This window comes from Chrysemys picta, chromosome 1, assembly GCF_011386835.1.
Source record: "Chrysemys picta bellii isolate R12L10 chromosome 1, ASM1138683v2, whole genome shotgun sequence".
Lineage (NCBI taxonomy): Eukaryota > Metazoa > Chordata > Testudines > Emydidae > Chrysemys > Chrysemys picta.
The window spans coordinates 199,032,780-199,055,390 of NC_088791.1; the positions used below are offsets into that span (position 1 = coordinate 199,032,780).

Genomic DNA, 22,611 nt, shown 5'->3' on the forward strand with positions numbered 1-22,611 from the left:
TATTGTAAATGTCCTGATTTGTTCCAGCAAACTATAAAGTAATTTAATTGTTCCATTTTCTTTCAATGTTGGTCACCTTTCCCCCCACGCACAGCCATCTGTCTCCCAGTCAAAAGCCCCCATCACAGGGAAGATGAAGCTAGGACTCCGCTCAGGCACATATCTAATGTGGTGGTCTCTAATGTGGCATTTTCCCATTGAATTCCTGTGGTTGCCAAGCCATGTGCATGAGACGTGGATGTGGAGTGCCCAAGACTCCATTATGTGTCACGACACCAAACAATCCACTGGGACGCGCTGCACTGGAGCCCAGCACAGATTTACTTAGAGCCATTTCTATAGAGCTCATCAACATCTTATCTGGACACCAGATACAGCTGAGCTCCAAGTTTAAAACAGGGAGAACGTTGCAATGGGCAAGGCAAGAAAGAGTCAAGGTCCTAAGGCTGCAGGGCTAGTGAGGTAGGGGAAAGGTGAGAGCAGACACGCTCAACCTGACCCAACTTCTCTATTACCAAAATTGTTACTCATCCACCAACTCCAAGTGGCACACCCTTCCAATCAGAATCCCTCTCCCTGCTGTCCCAGCTCTACTTCTCTCACAAGCCTCAGACGGCCCACCTCACTTCCCAAAATCCTCCCCCCGGCACCCTCGTGAGAAGAGGGTGGTGGATTGGGAGGCACTTCACTGCCAAAGTCTCCTGCGCTCCCTAGTGACAAACATTCCAAAGCTCCTGCCAGCTGTCAAAGCACCCCCACTTTGAGCCACTTTCAGCAGCCGCACTCCGCTCTCCCAGCCCTCTCACTCCCATGCAAACACTGAAGAATTCTAGCAACAAAACCTAGGTCTCTTTAGGTTTGAACAATAGTTTCTGAAATTTCCTCTTTTCGGTTCTGTGAACCCCTCAAATTCTACAAAGCTTCCCATCCAGGATGTTTCAGAGACTTGTTTTTTAAGGGGGGGAGGGGTAACAGCACAATCAGAACACTACCGGTAGGTGCAGAGAGTTGCCATGTACCCAGCTGTAGTTCCATGTAAAGTCCAATTTGATTTAATAGACTTATACTGTTTGATTCTGTGCCACTGCTGGCCATCTGATTCTGAGCCTGGTAATAAACCTGACTGTAGCTAGAAATAATTGACTGCACTGGATTTTCTCAGTGCATCAAGTAACTATAGACACTCCCTGCCAATTAGGGCAAGGGCACACCAGGCAAGAGATTTTAAGTGATGTTCAGCCAATAGTGGTTGGAAGACGTAGTCTATTCTGCAGGAATGCCTTCAACAAGAGCTCAATGCAACATCTTGAGTGCTCGTGTTTTGCACAATGGATACTATAATTGCTAGGGAATGGTGTTTCAAAAATTCTCTAGTTCTCATTGAAACAGATGTAAAAGTTAATATCTGTGAACCCCATGCTCAGAGCTGCCTCCTGAATGATGTCACTCCCATTTAAAGTCTTTAGGGGCTGGGGGCTCTGAACCCCTTGCAGAATTGAACCCCATATTAGGAAGATTGATTCAAAATCTACCTTACGTTATGGTGCTGAGGATACATTACCTGAATGAGAGTTTTCCTTTTGGGTTATTTAAGAAAGACCGTTGGTGAGGCTGTACAGTGTTATGACCTTTCTATCATTTTTTAGCTTTGCTGCTTTATGCAAGTGACAGCTAGGCTGTGGTATGTGTCAGAACTGCAGGGAAAGAAAACAGTGTGGGAGGGGATTGGAGGGGATGGGAAGAAGTGAAACAAAGCAGAAGAAAAGGAACTTCATGCTAGAAAGGTTAAGAAATATTTGCTGTCTCCATTACATGCTACATCTTAGCCTCTCTGCACGCTCCCAATATATTCACATACCGAACAGTCACACACCAGACCCAACTGCTATTCTCAGGGTTGGATGTTTACTAGAGCTACTCATTCAGACTTAAGAGCAATGGAGTAAGTAAACAGCTTGATCTGCAACTGTGAAGCTAGGTCTGTACAAACAGCTGTACAACAGACCCATAATTTCAAAACCTATTGCACAAAACAGAGCCAAAAATGGGAATTAAAAAAAATTATTTTCTTCTCCATTTCACCTTTGTGTCCCTCTCCTCCCCCATGCCCTTCCTGCCCACCAAGAGCACCGTCACCTTCTCCCCACTCCACAGAGTAGCCAGGATTTCAAACTGCAGATGTCGGTGCCACTCCACTCATTAGCCAACAGTGTGTGTTACAAAACTAGAATAACCTCTGCAATTATGCTCAGCCTTTGCTAAACCAGGGAGTAAGAGTTGTACAGATTAGCAGTTCAGTACCCAATGAGCTCCACTGAGTGAGTTCAGGGAGTCATACAGCCTTATTTGTCTTTATAAGAGTGATGCCTATAGATAGTCCACTTGTCTTCTGTGTGCTAAAATGTCCACCGGGAGAATAAATAAGGTGAACTCATGGGGAACTCTGATTGCATTCTGTATTGGATACACACAGAAAATGCCACACCAGAACAGACCTACATAGTCTTGTATCCATCCTCTAACAATAGCCAGTCCCAGGAACATCCCAGGAAGAAGGCACAAAACCCATCATGATGTGATATCAGAGGTATGTAATACACATGCTTTTGGGACGCATTATGCTACCTAGCCTGTGCCATTCTATAACAGATTACAGGTGTAACAGCCCAGGTGATTTACCAAAGTCAAAAAGCATGTGACACATGCCTTTCCCTTCACTGACATGCACGTGGCAAAATGCCACAGTGCACTGCACCCAAGTACTTTTCCTGTTTCACTGTATAATCTAGTGTTTTGATCCATTCTAATTATTCAGTGTTGAAAACCTAGGGCACTAAATTGCTTTTGTGGTAATGTCTGTGCAAGCCTCTTACAGCCCTAAGTACACAATACTGTGAAACCTTTAATATTATGCTGCAACAGGCAGCTTCCTCATTACATACTGTCAGCCCATATTTGGTGTGACATTTTTGCTAAATACTGTCAGGAATAATTCACTGTGGAACACTCTTTCAAATCTATTTGTTGGGTGTGTGGTCTTTTAGCACATACATAAATGTATTCCCTGTTAGGAAGATAATCAGGTTAGAAACAAAGCACTTCCTGCATCCTTCAAAACCAGTACAAGGCTCCTGGAATTAATAATTAGCACTTAAACTTAGCTCCAGATACAGTAGGATTAATACTGAGCAGGTGTTTCTTGTTAGGGAAAGGACTAGCGCTGAGGGAATAATGAATTGTTTGGCTTGGGAAACTCAGAAATCTGAAAAAAAACATTTGTTCAGTTCAAACTGAAATTGAGGTTTGGTTTGTTTTTTCTCTCTCACACACACACACAAAAATGAAGTGTTGAGTCAAAGAAAACATCTTGCTTGATTCAAAATTATATGTTTTTTTTTTCATTTCAGGTTGCTTTTTGGATGTTTTTCCACTTTTTTTTTAATTAACACATTTCAAATAAAGCTGTTTTAGAATTAAAAGTCAAAATATTTCATTTTGAAATTGTCAAAATAATTTTTTTTGCTTCAAACTGTTGACATTTTTATTTTTAAATATTAAAACAAATTTCCATTTTCCCCAGTTTTTTTCAGCTGAAACTATTGCCAAATTTGACCAGAATTTGCAAATAGTTTCAGTGTCCTGAAAAATGCATTTCGTAGTGAATTTACTATTCACTAAAAATCTTTTACTCCACTTTAGAAAGTAGCTCATCTGGTAGCAGTTTGTCAACCCCTATGATGCAGAGGGCTCCACCAACATTTTCAGCCTAAGGAAAGCACTTCCCCCCATTCCCCATGAAATGTCTGTAACTAATGCTTCTAACTGTTTGGCTACAAAACAAATTGATTTTGTCTTTGAGTCTGTGTGACTGGAGTTTATTTATTTTCTCTGGCATAGTGTTAGAAATTATCATCAAGATTGACTATCTAGTCTGTCTGGGTATTTACACTGCTCTCATCACAGCTATCAGAGAATCTAGTATTTAGATCATAGAATATCAGGGTTGGAAGGGACCTCAAGAGGTCATCTAGTCCAACCCCCTGCTCAAAGCAGGACCAATCCCCAACTAAATCATCTCAGCCAGGGCTTTGTCAAGCCTGACCTTAAAAACCTCTAAGGAAGGAGATTCTATCACCTCCCTAGGTAACCCATTCCAGTGCTTCACCACCCTCCTAGTGAAAAAGTTTTTCCTAATATCCAACCTAAACTTCCCCCACTGCAACTTGAGACCATTACTCCTTCTTCTGTCATCTGGAACCACTGAGAACAGTTTAGATCCATCCTCTTTGGAACCCCCTTTCAGGTAGTTGAAAGCAGCTATCAAATCCCCCCTCATTCTTCTCTTCTGCAAACTAAATAATCCCAGTTCCCTCATCCTCTCCTCATAAATCATGTACTCCAGCCCCCTAATCATTTTTGTTGCCCTCTGCTGGACTCTTTCCAATTTTTCCACATCCTTCTTATAGTGTGGGGCCCAAAACTGGACACAGTACTCCAGATGAGGCCTCACCAATGCTGAATAGGGGGGAATGATCACGTCCCTCGATCTGCTGGCAATGTTCCTACTTATACAGCCCAAAATGCTGTTAGCCTTCTTGGCAACAAGGGCACACTGTTAACTCATATCTAGCTTCTCGTCCACTGTAACCCCTAGGTCCTTTTCTGCAGACCTAGCCATTCGGTCCCTAGTCTGTAGCAGTGCATGGGATTCTTCCGTCCTAAGTGCACTTGTCGTTGTTAAACCTCATCAGATTTCTTTTGGCCCAATCCTCTAATTTGTCTAGGTCCCTCTGTATCCTATCCCTACCCTCCAGCGTATCTACCACTCCTCCCAGTTTAGTGTCATCTGAAAACTTGCTGAGGGTGCAATCCACGCCATTCTCCAAATCAGTGGTCCCCAACCTTTTTCGTCTGGTGGGTGCCAGACGATGAGCCACAGAGGACTGTGGAGGTGGATGAGCATCCGCCGAAATGGCGCCGAGAAGTGGCAACGTCAATAGGTGTCGCCGCCGAGAAGCAGCGTCATCCAGAAGCAGCGCTGCCGAAATGCCGCTGAAAATCGGCGGCATTTTGGCGGTGATGCCTCTGGATGACGCTGCTTCTCGGCAGCGTTTCGGCGGATGCTCGTCCGCCAGCCAGTATGCAGGCGCACTTAGACACCCCGGTGGGCACCGCGGCGCCAGTGGGCACTGCGGCACCCACAGTCACCGCATTGGGGACTCGTGCTCCAGATCATTAATGAAGATATTGAACAAAACCGGCCCCAGGACTGAGCCTTGGGACATTAGCTTTTTCCACATCCTCTGTCACTAGTTTGCCTTCCCAACCAGTAAGGGGGCCACACTTTCCCTGACCTTCTTCTTGTTGCTAACATACCTGTAGAATCTTAACATCCCTTGCTAGCTGCAACTCCAAGTGTGATTTGGCCTTCCTGATTTCACTCCTGCATGCCTGAGCAATATTTTTATACTCCTCCCTGGTCCACTTCTTGTAAGCTTCTTTTTTGTGTTTAAGCTCAGCAAGGATTTCATTGTTAAGCCAAGCTAGTCGCCTGCCATATTTACTATTCTTTGTACACATCTGGATGGTTTGTTCCTGCAACCTCAATAAGGATTCTTTAAAATACAGCCAGCTCTCCTGGACTCCTTTCCCCCTCATGTTATTCTCCCAGGGGATCCTGCCCATCAGTTCCCTGAGGGAGTCAAAGTCTGCTTTTCTGAAGTCCAGGGTCCGTATTCTGCTGCTCTCCTTTCTTCCTTTCAAGGGAGGCATGTTACACATGTGTATTATGAATGTATATATTTGTGCATGTGATTTTTAAATTTTGTGTCTGTCACATGAGACCTGATCATCTGTCTTGCCTAGAGTGGACGACTAACAAGCTTGATTCCTCTACAAGATTAAAAAACCCTATCTCATGCTGAAACATCCTGTCACCTGCCATAATCAGCATAGCGCTTTTGAATAATGAATAAGAACAGTACATTCCTATGAATTCCTGCTGATCTATTTCTATCCAAGTCCTAGGTATTGCAGCTCCAGAAGATTAGGGTTGAGCATACCTTCCAGATGCTCAACATCTAGCACACAGTGAGCTTGATCCAAACCACACTGAAGTCAATGGGAAACTTTCAATTTACTTCAATGGAGAGTGGATCAAGCCCATTAGGAGCAGTCCCCGTACTCAGATGGGCCAGTCCGAACAGGAAGAGGCAATACAGACTAAGGAAGCTTAAATCCAGATGCTTATTATCTATTCACTGGACCCAAACATCATCTGTACACAAGAACAAAACAAATGCAGGAAGCCCCTGGGAACTCAAACCAATGTTGATGGACACTAGTTCTAAGATCAATGGGCATCAGACCATCCCAGCCATCATTGCTGATGAGGCTCCAGATCAAGACTGGATCACCGAGAATTGCTTGGCTGACACTGCAAACCTTGTGTTGGCCCATGTTGTCTCTCCCGCCCCTTGCCCCCGCCCGAGGTTATTCAACACACCGTAAGGCAGGCGTGGACCAGAGCACAGGCAGAGTAGCATTCATATTGTCATTCCAACTCAGTGTGGAAGTGGCACCCCAGGAAATACCAAATCCTTCAAACTATTCCATTTTACACATGGAACCAGAGCCAGAGCTAAAGCCAACATGGGCTTTCTACTCATCTATAGACGCAGAAGACCACAGTTTCACAAAGGAGCTGTCCGAGATGCTTTCAGCAATAGCGGTGATACCCCTAAGACTCCTCTTCCCAGCCATGTTGACAAGGCCTCAGATGTAAAACGCCCCAACACATTTCCTCTTTCTCTGTGTTAGGACTCTCACGCCCAACCTCCATAGCCAGCCACATCTTCAGCCTGCTCTTCGCACTAAAAGTCATCACAGAGAACATCACACAGTATGGCTCTATCTTAGACAACCTCCTCATTCTGTCAGCAGTCTGAGCTCTCCCCCCATTCAGGCAACAGGAAGGCTCACAGACCTCACTACATGCTTTAAAACATGCTTCAGGACAGCAACAGCCTCCCAACAGGCTGAGGAGTTGCATTGCTAATAAGTCATTATGTCCACATGCACTAGTTACTACCACTGACACCCTGGATCTCAGACAGCCCCCTCCTCGCTGTTGCCCACACAAATCCCAGTGGTCCTTCCTTGGGCCAGATGAAGAGAGAAGGAAACTTAAGTGCCAATGACAAAAAACTTGGTTTGAAGCAGACAGATTAAAACAGGAAGAATTTCTATAGGCCCCTGGTGAGGCTGTAGGATACTCCAATCATGGCAGAATCCAGCCTTCTTCACTGGAAGAGGCCATCCACATACAGGAAAGGGGCTCCAGATAATCTCTTCAAGGCTGGGGGCAGGAAAGGGGCATGATACATCCTGCTCCCACCTACCATTCCCTCCTTACCCAGGCCCAGCTACTCTCTTGACCCAGGCCACCTACAGCTGCTATAGTCGTTGTGGAAGCAGAGAAAGACTAATGAAAGGTATAAATGCTTGCTGTAATTGTTTACCTGTAGAGGGACCTGCTTAGCTCTCTCCCTCTGCACAATTGTGAGAGAAATAAAGCATCTGACTTGCTGTACCCAAACAAAAAATGAGAACTGTGTTTTTCTCCGACATCCTTCAGACCATGGAGCCACAAGAAGGGATGACATTCCAATGAAGATGACTCCCCACTTCTGCATGGATCCTGGAGCATGACCTGGTTCTTGATCCTATGCTCCTTACTCAGGCAATTGAGTCTCAATTGGAAGTTTTGCCTAATTAAGGGGTGAAGTAGGGCCAAACCTCTCATAACCTTTTTTTTTTTTTTTTTTTTTAAAGACCCTGCTTTGTGTTTACAAGAGTACCTGACCTTAACATTTACAACAAGGGGGCAAGAGAAATGAAATGTGAAATGAGAAATCTCTGCCAAACTTCTGCAGATTGTGGAGGAATATCACTGCTGACAGGGAGGGGAAAAAAATCTATCAAGAAGCCCTGGTAAGTTCTTTTTCATGCCATCCACTTTCCCCAAGACAACTTATTTCATATTGGTTTATTCATAATTATGCAAATTACTCACTTGTTTGTTCACTTAGATATATGGCATTTATTCTCTTTATTCACAGTTCTCCAGAGATTCCAACCATGCCAATAGCCTATTCCATTCTTTTGTGTCTGATGTATGATGAGTCATCAGGGGACACAGTTTAAACTTAGAGCCAGAATTTGAACTACAATGCTATTTCCCCACTCTTCCACCCATGTGTTCAAAGACTGGTCTGTGCAATTGTTCTTCCTCCCCACCTCCACCTTCCCAAAATAAGGTGGGTAGGCGGGGACAGGATGGCACAGGAGAGTGGCCACTGGCTATACAGTCTTTCACCTATAAGCTACTAACTCAACTTCACCTCAGCTAGGGTTGAGTGAAATTCATTACAATCTGATAGCTATTTATCGGCCCATAAAAAACAAGTTGATGTTCTCAATAGAGTTTCTTAGGATTCCAGTGTGTGCACACGACAAAACAAACCACCTGAAATAGCATTAATGTACACCCTCTTTGGAAGTCTCAGAGGACTAAGTGGTGTCTACCCTAAGAAAAGAGGGTGTTTCTACAACTTAATAGCTAATATTATATGCTATAGTATACAGATATAACTTATAGTGGAAAAGTGTAGATAGGACAAGTTGCAGTTTTTAACCTTGATTTAGCAGATTGCCTACAGTTCATCTGAACTAGCAAAACTGAGGTAGAACTAGTGCATCCTTTGCTCATCTGTGTTAGGATTTTACAATGTGTTAGCTATCACACACCTTTCTTCTAGCAGAGGCCTACCCTAAACAGTCATGGAGAGTCAGTTACACTCTTCTCCATAGGGGCTGCACTGTCACTTGACCTGTTCTGTGGGTAAACAGAGGATTCCAAAGATGAGGTTCCAAAAAGAGCTGGATAAGTTCATGGAGGATAGGTCCATCAATGGCTATTAGCCAGGATGGGCAGGGACGGTGTCCCTAGCCTCTGTTTGCCAGAAGCTGGGAATGGGTGACTGGGAATAGATCATAGGTGTTAACTTCTCCTGGCGCCGGTGGGTGCTCAACCCCACCCCACCCCACCCCTGGCCCGCCCTGACTCCACCCTGCCCCACCCCCTCCTGCCACTGCCCCACCCCCATTCCAACCCCTTCCCCAAAGTCTCTGCCCCAACACCGCCCCCTCCCTGCCCCTATTGGACCCCTTCCCCAAATCCCTGCCCCGGCCCCAACTCTTCCCCTGAGCGTGCTGCATTCCCGCTCCTCCCCCCTCCCTCCCACAGCTTGTTACGCCGCGAAACAGCTGTTTCATGGCGGCAAGCGGGGATGCGGCCCGCTCAGGGGAGGAGGCAGAGGCAGAAGGCAGAGGCGGAAGTGAGCTGGGATGGGGGGGCAGGACGGGGAGCTGCCGGTGGGTGGAGAGTACCCAGCAATTTTTCCCCGTGGGTGCTCCAGCCCCAGAGAACCTACGGAGTCGGAGCCTATGGAATAGATCACTTGATGCTTACCTGTTCTGTTCATTCCCGCTGGAGCACCTGGCACTGGGCACTGTCGGAAGACAGGATACTGGGCTAGATGGACCCTTGATCTGACCCAGTATGGCCATTCTTATGATGGCACCTTTTATTGAAGCACATTTAATGAGGATAAATCTTTTTTTGGGGGGGGGGGGTGGAGGGGGAGAAATATGCCAGCACTCAGAAACAAATTAGTGCATTCAATGGAAGGAAACAGATAACAGATTTTATTTATTTTCAGACAGAAGAAGAATTATTATAAAATTTAGAACACTATGAAAAACACCTTGAAGGACTCCTGCTAGCCAATGTTATAAAGGCAACCATGGCACTAACATACAGTGTTATTATTTATTATTATGTTTACTGTGTGGTCAGTGTGCGTGGCATTGGAACAAACAAGAAAAGACAGATCTGGGCCCAGAAAGCTTACAATTGGACACCTAAGTCTGTACAGAGCCCCAGTCTCTGCTTGGATGCAGGGGGTCTGCCTGAATGGATCCAGGTGCAGAATCAGGGTCTATACTATATAATTAAGGCCTGGGTTTTACAAAAGCTATTATTTAGTTTTTAACCAATTTTCACCCAAATTTTGGAACACTCAAGTACAAAAAAGAAGCACTGAACTCCCCGGACCTGGCTCCCGGCTCTTGAAGGAGGGATGGTCGCTTGGGAACCTGGGTGGCCCAGGTAACTAAGCTGCCACCTCTCCTTCCGGAGCAGGCCCAGAAGCGAAAGAAGTAGAGGAGGCAGCATGAGGAGATGGCACCCTTGCTTCCTCCACCTCTTCCAGGTCTGCTCCAGAGGGAGTGATGACGGCTCCGTAACCTGGGCTGGACAAATTACTGAGCCATGATCTCGCCTTCCGGAGAAGCGAGCTGGGTCTGGACTCCCCTGGCATTAAACCGCTTTTACTTTCAGTACTCTTATTTTTCTTTGTTGCTTTTCTCCCTGTCCTCCCCTCCCTGAATATTAGCCCTGATACTTACCCAGAAAAACAAAGTTAATTTTGAGCACTGATTTTCACCCTTAATTTTTGTAACAAACAGCGATAAATTCCAGGGAAACTTTAAACAAAATAAAACCGAAAACAAAGGGCCTCACATATAATACAATTCTGATACACTGGGTACCGACATCTTTCACTATTACCTACTCTCAGCTATCCACTTAGGGTCTGATCCCCCTCCAATAAAATTCAGTGACAAAACTCCCTTTCACTTCAACGGTGTAGGATTGAGCCCCCAGTTATTAATGCTCAATAATTTCTTCTTATACACACAAAGGTTCAACACTAGAAACTTCAACAGATCCAGTGCAAATAATATGTCATAATAAATGCTAATACCCTACTTAAATTTCTAATGTCCCTGTTTGAATTCAGGAAATTAGCATACAGCTGCTAACTGCCACAAAAAAGGATTACTACTGAACATGAAACATCAACATCCCTCTGTAATATGGAAATGACAGCAACATTTCCATATGAGTGTTTTCAGTGAGAAATTCAACCTGTGAAAATCTGCAAGGAGAATATTTTTATCCAATTGTCTGGGGAAACCTGAAATTGTAATTTTTGTATGTTTACACACACACACACTTTTGTACTAAACATTTCCCTGGAGCATCTGGCACCTGAAAGACAATATTTTTGCATCTACTTTGCAATTCCAGCTACCCAACGTTTTAGAGTGCTGAAAACAGCAGTCTCGTGTGTCCAGCCCCTAATACCATGATCCATTGTCAGATTTTTTTTAAACAGAGTCACTATTGCTAATCAACAATCTCACTGTTTATGTCTCCTGCTCAGATCCCATTAGATCACCATTGCCCAGGTTTACTGAAACTTTGAATTCTCTTGAAGCATGCATTTACTGGTTTGAGCTATAGAAAGAATCACAGAAGGAAAATAGTTGTATTTTCTTAAAAATCGCCCAACTACACAGGCTTTTGGGTAGGAACTCTCATACCTCCCATATTATGTATTCTCCTCTCTCAAGGCGGTGTGGCCAAATATATCCCTGCTATAATCACATTGGCTTTTAAAGGAGTTACATCAGGGATTAATTTGAACTAATAAACACGGTGCTAGATTGATGACCACATTTTTTTTAAAAACTACAGTGGACATCCACCAGAAGACCATCCCTTGCTAGATGTTCCAGCACTGGTGTAATAAAGAACTTTAAAGTTGGAATGAGTACAGAAGAGTGACTAGAAAAAATTAAGCACAGTCAAGAAAGTCTTCTCTGCCCAGAACCAAAGGCTGTCTACAAGCTTCTGCAAAAAGTTTGCTTAGAAGCAAGGGAAACAACAAACTAAAGAGCTCTGGTGGGCTACATTCACCCTGGGAGCGCCCCCTTGCATCCCTGTGTGATGTCACCGGTATGTTTGGTTCCAGGTCTTCTGTGGCTCAGTCCTCCAGCCAAGTTGTGTGACGTTGAAAGCCCTTCTGAAGTAACTACAAGCCCTAAATCAAACACCCACACGGATAGTCCCTCTCGGGTGCCACCAAAGTTCTCTGTTCATTGGCCTCTTCTCCTGGCATCTGCAGAGCTTTTCTCACCTTATTACCTCTCCAGCTGGCTTCCCCTACTGCCGCCCTTCCCCAGGGATTCTGACAGCTTTCCTTAGGTATCTCCTGCTGCAAACTTCTCTTGTAACTACTAGCTCATCTGCCACTGCTGGGCTTCTCTTCCATTCCCTTATCCCCATAGGTCCTAGCTCAGGGCTCCCGCACAGGCTGCTGGGGCTCGGCCTAAGGGTCTGTTTAATTGTGCAGTAGACATTCAGGCTCACGCTGCAGCCTAGGTCTAGAACCCTGCAAGGTGGGAATCCCAGAGCTTGGGCTGCAACCTGAGCACCTACACCTCAGCTAAATAGCCCTTTAGCCTGAGCCCATGTCTGCCAGCAAAGGGGGTCTACTTTCAGTATAGACACACTCTATGAGACTCTCAGCCTGCCTTCCTCAGGCTCTTCCCAGAGGAGAACTCCCCTCATTCCTCCCTCTAGTGCACTGTTTCCCAAACTTGGGACGCTGCTTGTGCAGGGAAAGCCACTGGCTGGCCGGGCCAGTTTGTTTACCTGCCATGTCCACAGGTCCGGCCGATCGTGGCTCCCACTGGCCATGGTTCGCTGCTCTAGGTCAATGGGAGCTGCTGGAAGCGGCGGCCAGCATGTCCCTTGGCCCGTGCCACTTCCAGCAGCTCCCATGGCCTGGAGCAGCGAACCACAGCCAGTAGGAGCCGCGATCGGCTGGACCTGCAGACGCGGCAGGTAAACAAACCGGCCCGGCCCGCCAGGGGCTTCCCCTGCACAAGCGCCGTCCCAAGTTTGGGAAACACTGCTCTAGTGAGTTCCCAGCTCTGTGTAAGTAGTTCTTTCCCTGCTTTACCACCACAGCTGGGGTTTCTAGTTTCTAGTACACCCAGCTGGGGTCACTAATTAGTCCATATGTAGGCAGCTCCATGGGCGGTGCCTTCTGCCTGAAGCCCCGCCCCTTCTGCCTCCCCGCCCAGAACCCAGAGTCTCCCAAGCGCGGCTGCTAGGCTCCACCCCAGGCTAGCCCCCCCACAATCCCAGAGCGTCGGGAGGGAGGCAGGGCGGGCGATACTGGTGCTGCCCCAGCCCCTGGAGCTGTGCCGAAGAGTGGAAGCAGGGGGCTTGGGGGTGGCACCAGGCCTGATTGTTTGGGGTGGCACAGCCTCCCCCAGCCTATGGTACCTGCAGCCCATGGGCAGCTCCTCAGTGAAACTTGAGGGATAGCTACTAAGTCATGGGCAAGGTTGAGCCCAGCTTGCATCAAAGGGCCAGCCAGCACATGATAGGAGCCTTGTGCTGAATTCTGCTTTATGCAGCAGTTCTCGCTGGCAGAGTCGTGCTATGTTGGACACAAGGAAACCACGCATCCCACTAACTTTATTCTTCTGTTATTTATAGCTAAGGCTAAGATTTAGTCATGGGTATTTTTAGCAAAAGTCATGGACAGGTCATGGGCAATAAACAAAAAATCACGGCCCCATGACCTGTTCATGACTTGTACTATATAGTCCTGACTAAATCTTGAGTGTTCTGTGGGGGCTCCAGGAGCGCAACTGCTGCTCTGGAGGGGGAGCTCTGGGACTGATAAGTGATAAATATATGTTTGTAATTCTCTCTTACCTAATGCTAGTGAATATTAATCTTCCTAGCCCTAAAATAAAGCCAGAAGTCTGATTTGTCTTGCATACCCCCAAGTTTCACCTCTCTTAAAAACTACTTGCTTACCAAATAAAACACAAAAATACAGAAGTGTCACAGCACACTAGTACTGAAAAATTGCTTAATTTCTCATTTTTAACCATATAATTATAAAATAATTTGACTGGAATATAAATATTGTACTTACATTTCAGTGTATAGTATATAGAGCAGTATAAACAAGTCATTGTATGAAATTTTAGTTTGTACTGACGTCGCTAGTACTTTTTATGTAGCCTGTTGTAAAACTAGGCCGATATCTAACTGAGTTGATATACCCCCTGGAAGACCTCTGTGTCCCCGCAGGGGTACGCATACCCCTGGTTGAGAACCACTAGGCTAGTGGAAGGAATAGGCAGGCCAGGAGCAGGGATGTGTTGAGACAAATTTTCTCTCCTCCAGCCTTGCAAAGAGAAACGAATGCAATGTGAAGCTGTATTGTCTTGTCCATGGAGTCCCACACAGGGGATCCTGAGGCAGCTCCAGCCAGGGGAAGTCCCGGTAGCATGGCTCCATTGATGCTGCACTGCCACAGAACCACGGGGGTTCCCATGGGAGATGGGCAGCAAAGCGGCTGTGCAGGCAGGGCCTCTGTGAGGCTGGAGACCTGATTTATGACCATTCAAAGCAATTGTTCTTGTATTGAAGCCCCAAATTCACCATATCCTGATGTCCTAACCCAGCTTCTTTTACTCCATCCTTACTCAGACAATATGGATCAGATTCTCCTCTTACTTATTTCAATGTAAAGCTATTGGTTCACGGCTCACACTAAATCCCCTTTGCCCATTCTGGCTGCAAACAGGACTTTCAGATGCCCTAAACAGGCTGCTCGGGATCAGTGGCGTAGCCAGCTTCTCAGTGCAGCGGGAACAAACATAAAAAAGGCGCCCCTCCTTGGCTCCTCCTCTGGCCACGCCCCCCTTGGCTCCTCCTCTGGCCGCTCCGCGCCCCCCCCCCCCGGTTCCTCTGGCCATGCTACGGCCATGCTGCACCCGCCCTTGGAGGGGCTTGGTGGGGGGGGGGGGGCGGGCGCAGGGGAAGGGGTGGTGGGTGGGCGCTGCTCACTTCTCCCGGGGGCTGGGGGCAGTGGAGCAGTGGGGTGGGCAGCAACTGGTGGGCAGATCCCCTCTCCCTGGAGCTTCCTGGTTCCCTTGGCCTGGGCAGCCCAGCATTTTTTTCAAAAGCGGAGCCTGCTGGGCCGCCTCTGGGCTCCTGCAGGCAAGCAGGGGAGCAGCACGGCCGGACTCCGGAGGAGCCATTTGGGGGGGCAGCGGGCATGGCCGGAAGAGCGAAGCGGCCGGGCTCCTCAGCCATCGTGCCCCACGCTCAGCACAGCCGCTTCCTGCGGCGGCTCATGGCTCGGCGGCCGAGCGCTCCGCAGCTGGCTGGCAGATCCCCTCTCCCCGGCAGCTTCCTGCTTCCCTCGGCCCGGAAACAGGAAGCTGCCGGGGAGAGGGGATCTGCCTGCCAACTGCGGAGCACTTGGTTGCCGAGCCCTGAGCCGCCGCAGGAGGCAGCCGCGGCGGCGATGTTGGGGCCCCGTGGGGCGAGATAGCCGAGGAGCCCGGCCGCTTCGCTCCTCTGGCCGCGCCTGCTGCCCCCCCCAATGGCTCCTCCAGAGTCTGGCCGTGCTGCCCCCACACTTCCCTGCAGGACCCCAGCAGCGGCCCGGCAGGCGCCGCTTTTGAAAAATGTACTGAGGGGAAGCGGCTGCTTCCCCTGAACCCCCTTAGCTACGCCACTGCTCGGGATCACTCTGGCAGGACATAGTTGGCATAGTTTAAGGTCACTTTTGCCACCCTCTCATATCTCCCATGTTTCAGGTCCAGAGCAACTAAGGTTTGAGTCCACTGACTTTAGAGGAGTGACTCCTGATTGACACTAGTGTAAGTGAGAGGAGAACCAGGGCCTAATCTCACTAAATTAATTACTCATACTTAATCCTCCCTCAGTGTGGGGGGGATGGACTAGATGACCTCTTGAGGACCTTTCCAGCCCTACATTTCTATGATTCTATAAATTTAACGTGAGCATGGATATGATTTAATCAAAAACTTGGCAACTATCTATGGCTTTTGCATTCCATAAGCCACCACTGCAGATGGCGGGTGGATTTCATGCTCTCTCGCTCCCTATGAAGAAGGGAAATTATGTGTTTTGGACAACATGTTCTAGAATAAATTAGCAGAAATTAATATACAACCATGTACATTCTCATTACACACAAACAACTCTTATAACCCACAGAACTGAAATCTAGCCAGAAAGAAGGCGGAATGCACATGGAAAGTCCACCAGATGAGAAAATGCAATATTTGCCCCTCGTTTCCAGTTCTTCCACTCAGTTCTGCCCTTTTGCCCAGAAGCAGAGACAGACGATGTCTAAAAGCAAGTAGACTAAGCGGAGACTTAAGGGTGCACCCAGAACCAATATATAGCAACGAGTAAAGGGTACATTACACCTGATTCAAAATGCCTCCTCTGCCTGCCCTGAGGAACCTCTTCTGCTGTCCATTAACAGATCAAATATCATTCTCATTCAGAATCAACAGCCTCCAGCCTCCCTGTGTAACTGCACTTTTACACCCAAGCCTCAAGTGGATCAGTGCTTCTTCAGCCATTAGCACTGACAAGGCCCAGATGAGTATCAAGAAATGGCCTCACAGTAGAGAGATAGCACATACAACATTCTCATTATGACACAAGAAGCAAATGCAGCATTTAAACTGCTCCCTTTAAAACGTTAAACAGTGCATTCCTCTACTGACAGCTTGTTCTCTTGCTTACAGTTCCATCAGCACGTACAGTATATTGTTCATTTTACAGCAATAATAAAAAAGTACTAACAAACTTTTTATAATATAATATCAATATAGCTTGTGAGCCACTTCCTGACATGAGCATTTCCACTGAAGCCTAGGGTTACTCATATGAGCAAGGGCTGCAGGATTAGATCTTTAGGGTGGGGTTCTACCTGGAAAATTGCATAGGAGAGTTCCATGTTTATTTACCAATTTGTGGTTTCCATAGCAAAGGTGTTTAGTTTCCAAGTAAAAATAATAAAATATACGTTCTTAAATAGCTACCAACCCTGCACCCTTACACCTCATGGCCAGTAATAAACGTTCTGTTGAGCAAATTTAGCCCTCAGTGACACCTGGGTAACCCCATTAGAACTCTCTGGGTTTGGTATGGATGTAATGGAAGGCATAACTGGAAGGTACTACACTTGCATGGATGTAACTGAGAGTTTAATTTGGTCTGTAGATCCTTTGTTGGTGGTTATCATGTAGGAAATGGAAAGATCTGAGTTTGCCTGTCAGAGCCGAGGGTGAGCTCGCAGGACTAGCAGCAAAAGAAAATCTCTCCCCCATCTTTTTATACTTGCAAACTAAATACATTTGGAAATCAGTCAGACACAATGAATATAGAATGTCATGATGCCATTCTCACAAATTAAACTACACGTCCAACTGTTATCTTTCGCTGCTCATCTGTGCTTCAAAATATTTTAATTTTCTTTTGCAATTTGCACAATAGTTCTCTGGCTTTGAGGGTTTTGAAATGTATTGAAAGTTCTGAAAATAAGGAGGACTGATGGACTGTATTAATAGGACTTTAACCTCTCTCCAGGGCTGGTTCTTATTTTTCTCAAACCCTGTCATCCAATCCCACTTGAAACATAGCTCAGGAGAGATTATGTGACTATGGACGTCATCACAGCTAACAATTGTGCATTCTGCTTTGTGTTTTTCCCTCTTTTCTCCCTCCCCCCACCTAAGTTATCCTAAGAGGCAGTTGCTGACTGGCAAAGTGAAATGTTACCTTTATCACTTCTCTACAGCACCACCAGTATTACAGGTTGTCAGTCTAAAAAAAGCAGCATTGTTAAACTGTGCAGAGAGGGAATTGCTATAGAATCATAGACTCACCAAATCAGAGAATCTAGAGATGGAAAGGACCTATTAGATGTTGACAAAAAAATGCTCTGCAGTTAATTTTAGACAACTCCTGCAGGGCTATGTACACACACATGCACAAAAACACACACACACACACACACACACACACACATTTGCAGCACAGCCAAAAACACATGCACCAAACCCCTTAACAAAAACAGGACAATGCAGGGGAAACAAGAGATTGCTCACTGCTCAGACATCACTAGTGACGCAGATCTCTAAGTGGGTCAGATGGAAAGTGATGTTAATGAGTTTATATAGAAGCAACTTAAAAACAGCAATGAAGGTGAAGAAAAGAGAAAGAGAGAAATGTGTGTGTGTGTATGGGCGGGCGGGTTAATGAATTAACGACTAAACACCTGTCTTTTACTTTCCTATACAGAGAGGTTTGTTTCCTAAGTAGATGAGATATTAAACAAATGGGGAGGAACAAGGGAAAAGTTCTATTGGGGATTGTAGTGGTGTGGCCACTTACTGCCTCATAAGTGCCCCCTTGTGGATAGAAGTTGTCCTACGGCACCCTGCCTCCGTGACCAGTCTGTCTCTTCAGGGGCCCTTTAAAAACTCACAGTTCACCAAGTTATCCAAGTATCAGAGGGGTAGCCGTGTTAGTCTGGATCTGTAAAAAGCAACAGAGAGTCCTGTGGCACCTTTAAGCCTAACAGATGTATTGGAGCATAAGCTTTCGTGGGTGAATGCCCACTTTGTCGGATGCATGTCAAGTTATCCAAGCTATCCCCAGAAGGGATCCTGTTTATTTAGTCCTCAGGTGCCCATGGGCCTTCCAGGCCCCAACCCTAGTTCAGTACCAAGTCTTTGAAAACAAAACACAAATGTATACATTCTTTGCCCCAGTTTCAACTGTGCACAGCTCCCTCCTCTCTGAGGGGCTGGTGTCAGTCTCTGCCAGCCCTCACTGCCTGGAGAGCTTTCACCTGCTTCTGGTAGTCTCAATCACTCCCTCAATCCCCTTAGCCCTTCCTGCTGCCTTTTCACCTAGCAGCGCTTGATTCTCCTCAGGTGGGGCTCATCATGTAGTCAGGGCTGACTTAAATCAAGGCTCTCCAGCCCCAGGGCATGCCACCCTGTTACAGGGATATTTTAAAAAATCATGACCAAAAAGACTCTATGATAAAATTTGATTCTTGGGGAAAACTCATATTTGCTGGCCCTTGACTACCCCGTAACATACCAGCATTTTACAACTGTTTCCTTACTGCCATTCCATCGCTATGTTTTACTATTTGAGGACAGTCTCAGAAGCAAGAGTTTGATATGGAGACTGCTTGCCATATTTTGGGAAACTGTAAGAGGAACTAACAGCTTCAGATGGCTTACATTCTTTGCAAAATGAAACAAATTAGAGGTACTGTAATTAGTTCTGCTTTTCTATCTCCTTTCAAAGAAAGAACACACTGTCTCCTGCCGCCTTTTCATAAAAAGATACAGTTACACTGCATAACGTCTCTCCTGGCATAAACATTTGCTTTCCATTTTAAATATTCCCTTAGGGAGACAACATTCCCTCCCGTGGAAAAAAAATCCCATGGAAGGAGAAAAGAGAAATCAAATATTACAGTTAGCCTTGAACTCATGGAATACAAAAAGCATCAATTTATCTGGCAGGGGGTGGGGGAGAAATCCCTTTGAAAGAACATAGGAAATGCACAGAATGGAGCTGCATAGGCGTCGTGTGGCCCTGGTGTGGTTCCACTGCCTGGTGGAAGGGGGTGGGAGAAGTTCTGGGGGGACATGTACTTATCCTGCCAATGCACTGGAGCCACTTGCTCTTCAATACCATTGACAGCGTGACTGCAAGTGACAGCTGCCCCTTCAGCTTCAGAAGCTACCAGACTAGTTCCAGTTCTAGTTGTACAGAAAACTGTGTAGGACGGTGTTTTCTCAAGTGGATGGTGCACCCCCAAAGAACTAGCCAGAAGGGCATGGACAGATCTGTCAGTTGTGTCCAGAGTCTCAGCTTTTTTTTTTTTAAAGTATGGTCTGATTCTGATTGACAGCACTTCACACTCCTCTGGCAGGGTAAAGAGGCTTTAAAGAGTGAGTGAATTATTGTTACATCCACTTTAAGGTCCCTTTACGTGGCCACAATGATGTAAAGTAACTTCAAGTGTAAATAAGAATCAGGGCCTAAGGCCTTGTCTACATGGGGGAAATTGACTGGCATAACTATTCCAGAATAAGTATTCCACTATTGCTATGCCAGTATAATTTTGCTATTCTGGCATAACTTTCCCTAGTGGATACTTTATGCTCGCATAAAGTCATATTTTTCAGAATAGTGTGTCCCCATGAGAAGTTATTCCAGAATAGCTATAGTAGAACAGTTATGCCAGAGTAGCTGTGCCTGGCAATTTTCCTATGCAGACAAGCCCTAAGTCTCTAGCTGTTATCATTGTGGAGAAAATCTTTAAAGGTTTGAACCTAAATAGGTTTGAACCTAAATCTTTAAAGGTTTGAACCTAAATAGAGACTTCAGTCTCAATTTTTAGAGAGCCTGAAACAAGAGCTGTGAGGTGTGAGCTTTCTCATTCATTTTCATACTTGCTAACAAAGATGCCACTAAGGATACTCTAAATGGAACTGTGGTTTATTATTCCACTGCTCATCAAAGCATGTAAGAAAGAAGAGCAACTATTAAATTGTTTCCCCTCTTCTGAGTGGCAGCAGATTTCAATGTCTTATAAGTCAGTTTCCTGTAGAAGGAGAAATCAGTGCTTCTTAGTGTACTTTATTTATGTGCATTATAAATACCAGTCCTCGAACAGAGGTGATCACAAACAGCGTGCAGGCAAACTGCTCTTTCAGAAATCTCAGCCTAAACACCAATGTCCAGTTTCCAGGAAGCACATCTGCCCCAAGAATTGACTCTAGTTAGAGAGTTTAAGGAAGAAAGCAAACTCACTTTCTGTTTGCAACTGCTCCCCCAAGAAGAAGCTGCATCACACAACTAACAAGGCAGCATTTCTTCAAAGACTGTAAACTGCTCAAATGCTAAGAAAAAGAAGATGTAAGACTATATGTACCAGCCTCACCTGCTGACTCTTGCCAAAATAGTATTATGAAGATCAACACAAGCATTTCTCAAAACCGGGGGGAGCATGAAGGACTAGCCAGGGAGGGAGGGTTGCATGTTGTATATATTAAAATGTGTAGGCCTTTAATGTCACATGACAGGATTGCTGGGAGGGCCTGATTGATTTCATTTTCCTGATGGAGTGTTTATTTTTCAAAAATCTGAGCAACACCAGTGAGGGTGAACACTGACTTGCTCAACATTTGCTTATAGAGATTTTCTACCTCTTCGTTACAACATGAGTCCCTTACATCTGCTTTACCTTCGCCTCTTCCCATTTTTTCCACTGGTAAGTAGCGCCCACCCTTTTACTTTTTCTGGAATTTTCTCGTGTGCAATCCACTATGCAGTTTGCATGTGCAATCCACTATGCAGTTTACCAATACATGAGATGATGCTGTGTACCACATAACCAAATGTTGGAGTTTCACTGTTTTGCGCTGTCTTCATTTCTGCAGGATATACCACCAAAAAGGTACAGGGATTTGAAGGAGGTGGAGCTCTTTATATTATGCTATTGTATCATGCAATTTCACTACCCCATAAAAATGTTGGAAGATCACTAATTGCACGTGGACTTGAACAGCACAACTGACTGGTAAAGAGATCCAATTCCAAAGAACCCTCTGAAACAGAATATGATGGAAGCAGTTACTTGACTGAACAGTAGAAAGCTGAGTTAAATTTAAAAGTTATTTGTGAACAGGTGCTCTTGCTTTGCATCACTAGCGTTGACAGTAGGTGTCCCAGTAAGAATGTCATTGTGTCCTATAAGCTACCCTGCCAAAGGCTATTATTAACTCTGAAGTGACACACAGAAGAGGTCTGATCACTTGCAGAGGTTACCAAGTAGAAATGAGTCTCCGCTTTGGATTAGTTCAACATTCCTAAAAAGAAAACCTAGTTCAAGAGCCTGGAAAAATGAGAGGACAAATTCTGAATTGAATTACACTGTTGTAAGTCCAGAGGGACACCACTGATTTCAGTGGAGTTGCTCCAGGTTCACACCACCATAACCGTTCAAAATCTAATCCTATTCTAGTTATTTTATTTTATGGACAACCCTCCTCCCCCACCCCGCCAGCCACTTTGTTTTAAAAATGTAATTAACATAATTTTTGCAGTAAAAGTGAACTATAGTCACATAAATGCATTAGTATTAAATTTGAAATCTGTTTTGCTTTGAATTAGCTGTGCATTTAAAGACCTTTTCCTGGTTTGACATACTATTATGGGGGATCAATTATTTTATTTCTAAGAGGCTCTGTATAATAAGGAGCTAAGCTCAAGATAATATTTGCTTATGGTAAAGGGTAATGCCACTGAGTAAGGTTAAAAAAAACGGATGTTTATAAACCTTTAAAATGGTTTCTGCTCTGCTCTTGCAGATTATACCTGTGAGAATATAATAGGTTTTCACTGTATCTCGAGGGCTTTAGCTCTTCACAGGAAGCAGTACATATAGAGTGCATACCTCACATTGAACATAAAGTACACGCTGTACATGCCCACAAGAGAGTTCAGATTGAAATCTCTCACAATTGGACTAAGTCTCAAGTTGTAAACAACTAACAAACAGAAGCTCGCATTGTACCCACAGGTACCCACATTGAACCCACAGGAAGCCTTGAATTAATACAGTAAGGCCTCAGTATTAAGAAAAACAACAAGCAGATAGTCTGAACACTTCTAGCCTGATTGAATGTTTTTAATGAAGTGACAAAACATTTCCAAATATTCTGTTCTGTCCTCAATTGGGTCTTGCGTGA

General features: G+C 45.4%; 1 long non-coding RNA gene across 1 annotated transcript; it reads left to right on the forward strand.

Moving 5' to 3' along the window:
- Positions 1-2,415: 2,415 nt before the first annotated feature.
- Positions 2,416-22,068, forward strand: LOC101953773 (uncharacterized). The gene is made up of 4 exons (XR_257115.4): positions 2,416-2,587; positions 7,834-7,992; positions 21,056-21,131; positions 21,301-22,068. It is a non-coding gene; the product is annotated as an uncharacterized LOC101953773 (long non-coding RNA).
- Positions 22,069-22,611: the final 543 nt, after the last annotated feature.